The sequence below is a fragment of the Neomonachus schauinslandi genome, chromosome X, assembly GCF_002201575.2.
Source record: "Neomonachus schauinslandi chromosome X, ASM220157v2, whole genome shotgun sequence".
NCBI classification, from domain to species: Eukaryota; Metazoa; Chordata; class Mammalia; order Carnivora; family Phocidae; genus Neomonachus; species Neomonachus schauinslandi.
Genome location: NC_058419.1, coordinates 27,985,214 through 27,991,931, shown reverse-complemented (window position 1 = coordinate 27,991,931; position 6,718 = coordinate 27,985,214).

Genomic DNA, 6,718 nt, shown 5'->3' with positions numbered 1-6,718 from the left:
GCACTGAAAGGGATGTTTGAAAATGTAAGACCAACAAAAGTTGGTGTCAGCTTATATTTTTTAATGCTTATTTCATTGCTGTTTTCTTAATTTCTTATGCCTTTTGTGTTTTCAAACAATAAATATGGAACAAAGTATAGCCTTATCCAAGGAATGCCATTCATATCTGGCAAGACAACTTATTAAAACACTTTGCACAAAGTGAGGAAAAGTGTAATTGATCTAAGAATTACTTTGTTAAAACTATAAAAATAAATAAATGATCTTTCAAGTATATTCACAGAATGTCAAAAATGCAGGTACACACACAATTTTAGTGTGGGGAGCTAAAATCCTATGAATTTTTCATGTATGTGTCAAGACAGTTCTTGAGTGAAATGAACAGAGTCTTCCCTAACCATGGCCTCATGTTTCTAAGAGTGAGATGTTGAATTTGACTGGTGGTGAACAAATAGAAGTTTTCAGAAAATGTGCTCATTCTTCTCAAAAGTTCATCATAATTGTCAATGTTCTCAAGCAAGTTATCAAAACTGGCTGTCTCGAGAAAGTGGTACACAGAGAAATAGTAGCAACCTAAAACCTAAATCAAGATATAGAAAAAGGTAGGAAGAATAGGAATATATATATGTGTGTGTGTGTGTGTATTTAGAATACACACGGATGTATTCTAAAAATAACCCATGTCTTGAGGGGGGTGTTTATTCATTACCTCATTATAAATCATGGTTAAACTTACTCATATGTCTTTATAGAACACATGTCTACATGCTTAAGCTATGAACAATTTTAGAACTTGTATCAGAGTAAAGTGATTTCACTTATTTTATACAGTAATAATATGGTACAGACTAAAAGTTATATAGCCTGGTCATGAGATGCTAAGCATGAAGGACAAGCCTGCAACATGTCTACTTTATCTGGGTCAGATATTTGAAATAAAGGGAGCAGGTAACAGACAAAGAGGATTAATTTCTCAAACAGAAGTAAGTCTCTAGGTAATGTCAGTCTGGGGCTGAAGAATTAATGCAACAGGGAAGGGCTCTCTAAAGAAATCTATACTATAGTCACAATAGTTGTCAGAAGGTTTCTGTAGGCATTGAAATCAAAGCAACTGCATCTTACTTTCCTCAAGCATTCCTATGCAGTCCAATGTAATTAATTGCAATGAACTGATCAACCATTGGGTTGCTATGGGCAGTGATTTATTTTTTTTACGAACATGATTGGAAAGTTTAAATTCACATGAAAATGACTCAAGGGAAACAATCCAGACCATTCATTTCTAACCCATTCCCATGGTACTTACCACAAAGGAAGCATATTATTGCTGGAGTTATCTGACACAGTGGGTTGAAGTCATGTGAGCTTTGTGTGACATCTCTGATATCATTAGAAGTACATGCTTAATTACTAAATTGGACACAAATACCATTTATGAAATAACTGAGTCAATCCTAAAAAAAAAAAATTCCCTCAGTTGGGTATAGAATGTGAACAATTTGCTGAAATTAAAACATTATTTTTTAAAAAAGATTTAGAAAGACCACTTCAGGTTTAATCTAAAAAATCTGTTCAGAAGTTCAACTAAATGATAAGTTGATTGGTCACTGGGGATTTCCAATCAGCTAGCTCAGATTTTCCCCTCAGGAAATCTGCTCCAAATATGTCTGTTTCCTCTGGTAAGTGTATTTCTCATCACATCCAAGCCCCATGGTTATCTATTAGCATAAAATTCATCATGGGGTTCTTACAGGATGTAGAAGGCGAAATGAGTAGATTTAACTTGACTTTGCAATTTATTTTTTTCAGCCATCTTCAACATTGAGATATCTTTTCACATAAACTCAATTGTGTAACTTCCCTATGGAAAACCTTTGAAATTCCCTTTCCAAATAGAATGTATCTAGCTCTTGATTGTCCTACATATGAGAGGACAGAATCTGGATAATACCAGAGACATCCATATGAACTCCCAAATCTCTCATATTACACAATATAGCACTTAGTTCTCATACACTTCTCAACCCCCTTAGAAGATGCTTCTGTTGATGGGACATGGTTTTGTTATTGTGTCAACATAGTTAAACTTGAACCCTGTATAGTTTTGGATTTGGATTTACCACAAGAGTAATTTGCACAAAATTTGAAAAGTAGGAGTGGGTCACCATGGGGCTGTGGGTAGTCAGACAGCTCTCCAATGTCCACTAAATCTCCACCTTTGACTTCTCCAAGTCCTGATCCAGGCATGTATGTAGCTCCATGGCAAGGACATCAACTCATTCTCCAGGTCCTCTGTGTTGTTGAGGACAAAAGTGATAGGGACAAACATGGATCGCAGTTTGTCTTTGTAAATTCTAATTTGTTTTCATGGATTCCAATTTGATCTCATGGATTCCAGTTTGTTCATATTCTCCCCTTTTTAACATTCAGCCTTTCTTCCCAAGTGTAGGCCCTGTTGATTACAGCAACTTCAGAAATACCACCAGATACAGAGGCAACAGCCTTCCATAGACATTTTTATGTTTCTACAATTGCATAAGAAATACCCTCTATAATAAATCTCTTATTTTGTAACACTCTGTGATTCTGCATCTCTGATTGAAACCTGACACACTATGTTACACATAAGTTACATTGTCCTTAATGTGAGAAGATGCTACAGCAATCCGTATTACTTCTGCTTTTCTGGACAATTTTTAAGAGCATTTTAACATGTTTGGTAGGATAGAAATTTATGTATGGGAGATAGCTTCCAAATACTAATTCTATAAGAAATATAAGCTGTTACTCTTCCATTTACTGACTAGGACATTTGGCATTCTTTTAAATGAAGATCTTACTATTTTGTAGCCTAGGGCAATGCTTTGACCTTTTCAATATTCCATAATTAGATTGGCTGCAGTTCTGCTTTGCCTCCTGTTTACAGCCTAAGCGGCCTCTGGGAAAGGGGCAGAGTGGCCAGCTGTTCACTGTTGAAAATATTTTAAAGGTCAGAGAAATAGAGCATTTCAACTGTCTACTCTCCTGAAATATATTCACTTTTTTCAGGGGAATCTAAAGAAATGGGAAGTATGCTCTCTATAAAACAAAGCTGGTATCATGAAATTTTGCTACTTCAATTTAAGAAATTTCTCCACTGATGTAGGTGGATGTCTGGGCTCTTAGAGAGGTGCTTCTCCAACTATTTTGACTTGTACCTTCCTTTTTACCCCTCCTCCCACTCATGGTCTACCTCCCCCTATTTACTTCGGCAGAAATAAGATGCCTCAACAACATTTAAAGAAAAATCCAGTGCTTCCCTCTAATAAGATTGATGAAATGATATCTGATTTTTAAGGGAGTCATATTCCAAGAAATGCAAGTGTTAATGATTAGATTGTTCTATCTAACAGAATTTCTGGGTTGAACCACAATTATTTATACTTCATCCTTTGTTTCTAAATTATTAAAACAAATTTTCCTCTTAATGAGTAGATTCCAATGAATTCATTTATTTATTTACTTATTATTGGTATAATGATATAATTTTATTTTAATATAGGTTAATTTTTTTTCTTAAAATTTTATTTAAATTCAAATTACTTCACATATAGTGTAGTATTAGTTTCAGAGGTAGAATTTGGTGAGTCATCAGTTGCATATAAAACCCAGTGCTCATTACATCAAGTTTCCTCCTTAATGCCCATCACCCAATTACCCCATTCCCCACCACCACCCCTGCAGCAACCCTCAGTTTGTTCCCTATATTTAAGAGGATTCTAATGAATACATTTAATGTTGCCTCGAAGATTGAGGCAATCATCAATATCAACAGTAATTGTCTAGGATTTGATTGGAAGATGTGAATTTGCAAAAGAAGTACTGATCTCAGAGTATAATATGAAAGTTGTTTTTGTTGTTTCTTTGTTTTCTTTGTTTTTAACTCAGCCAAATAACAAGAAAACAAGTTTATATCAGGGATATTTTTTCTCTACTAAATTAAATATCCAAAAACTATTCACAGATAAATTAATATTCTCGTTGGGTTGATCCCAGATAATTGAGGTTTAACATATTAGGGGTTACTGTTGCCTGAACTTGAAAACCAAAAATACAGTTTAGTGTATATGAAAAATTCTCCAAGAGATAATGAAGGACACTCAGCAGTGCCATTGCTTATTTTACTCAATGGAACTGTTAAATTAATTGTTTTTTAAAATTAACATTTTTTTCTGGATTAAAATTTGCCTTTGTGTTAATGTATACTATGGAAGACAGGGTTATTTCTGAGAAAAAATTGGGTACCTTGCCAAGCTACCTGGCTGTAAGAACTACAGTGAGGGTGTTCTTATATGATCGACCTCAGGAAACAATCCTGAGAGGCTTGATAACTATAACTTGAGAAAAGTTGTGGGAAGGGAGTGGGAGAACATTCCCTCCAAGGCCTGAAGTATTTCAGAGAAGCCAAGGGCATGCTGCACTGTTACACAATCATGCTTCCTTAGGGGACTCTGATTGATTTTATGGCAAGAGTTAAAAGTTAATAAGTATCACCAGGGTTACCAGTTAGTCTGAGAGAGTAGAGCAGAACAACCTAAAAAACAACCCTCCAAAAAGCCTGCTATTACATAGTTATAAAAGCTCCAAGGAGGGGTGTCTGGGTGGCCCAGTCCTAAGTGTCTGCCTTCGGCTCAGGTCATGATCCCAGGGTCCTGGGATCGAGCCCCGCATTGGGCTTACTGCTCTGCAGGAAGTCTGCTTCTCCCTCTCCCACTCCCTCTGCTTGTGTTCTCTCACTCTCGCTCTTTCTCTCTGTCAAATAAATAAATAAAATCTTAAAAAAAAAAAAGCTCCAAGGAAACATGGACATATAAAAGCTTTAAACTACTGCCGGAAAAATGTCATGAGGAATGCCAGGAGTCAGGCATACAAGGAACTACCATGACTTTGTCTAGAAGAGGGCCCATTTGGACACAAGAATAGTGATACTCTCCACAAGTCACCAGACCTGGGTTCTTGGTGGCATTCACCAAGTTTAAAGATTTTCACTGAGCTAGTGTTAGTCTTCTAAGAATACGATCAGAGAAAGACTACTAATAAGCTTCCGCCAGTATGGAAATGATAGCAATTGATGACTGTTGTGTTTCTAGACATGTCATAACATAAGAAAGAGCAGATACCAAAAACGAGAACTTGTAAATTCTTCACCCATGGATAACTAGCATCCATTGGCTGGCTTGAAATACCAGATCCTTTTCTATGCCTCTGTTGACACCCCAGTATTAGGCAAGGATTTGCTGAGCATAATCCTTTACTGAGAACTTTACCAGTAATCTTAACAAGGATACAAATTTTCTTTCAGATATGCTGCAGTTGAGATTAAGCAATGTAAGACTATAGCTTAATTCCCACAATAAGCTACTGGGAAGATTTAATGCAACACTGAAGGGAATAATTAGGAAGCGGTGGATAACCATGCTAATAATTTAGATGAGAAGTTTTATCACTTCTGTCATTTACATAGGGAGAGATCTCACAGGAATTATTTTATATTTTTTATAATTCAGAATTATACAAGTGAGGAAAGAGGGGAGTCCTTTTAACTCCATAACTAGGCTATTTATACTAGAACAGTATACTAAATTGTAGAGTCAGATAAATATATGTGATATCATTTTTTAATTTTTTTAATTTAATTTTATTATGTTAGCCACCATCCATCATTAGTTTTTTTTTTAGATTTTTAAAAATTATCTTGTTTTAATTTGTACCTCTTTGATTATGTATGAGGATATATTTTTATATATTTATTGGTTATTTGTATTTTTTTTGCATTTTTAAAAATTTTATTATGTTATGTTAATCACCATACATTACATCATTAGTTTTTGATGTAGTGTTCCATGATTCATTGTTTGCGTATAACACCCAGTGCTCCATGCAATATGTGCCCTCCTTAATACCCATGACTGGGCTAACCCATCCCCCCACCCCCCTCCCCTCTAGAACCCTCAGTTTGTTTCTCAGAGTCCATAGTCTCTCATGGTTCTTCTTCCCCTCTGATTCCCTCCCCCCTTCATTTTTTCCTTCCTACTATCTTCTTCTTCTTCTTCTTTTTTTTAACATATGATGTATTATTTGTTTCAGAAGTACAGGTCTGTGATTCATCAGTCTTACACAATTCACAGCGCTTACCATAGCACATACCTTTCCCAATGTCCATCACCCAGCCACCCCATCCCTCCCACCCCCCACCACTCCAGCAACCCTCAGTTTGTTTCCTGAGATTAAGAGTCTCTTATGGTTTGTCTCCCTCTCTGGTTTCATTTTGTTTCATTTTTTCCTCCCTTCCCCTGTGATCCTCTGCCTTGTTTTTCAAATTCCTCATATCAGTGAGATCATGTGATATTTGTCTTTCTCTGATTGACTTATTTTGCTTAGCATAATACCCTCTAGTTCCATCCACATCATTGCAAATGGCAAGATTTGGGGGGTTTCTTTGATGGCTGCATAATATTCCATTGAATATATATACCACATCTTCTTTATCTATTCATCTGTTGATAGACATCTTGGCTCTTTCCATAGTTTGGCTCTTGTGGACATTGCTGCTATAAACATTGGGGTGCACGTGCCCCTCTGGATCACTACATTTGTATCTTTGGGGTAAATACCCAGTAGTGCAATTGCTAGGTCATAGGGTAGCTCTATTTTCAACTTTTTGAGGAACCTCCATACT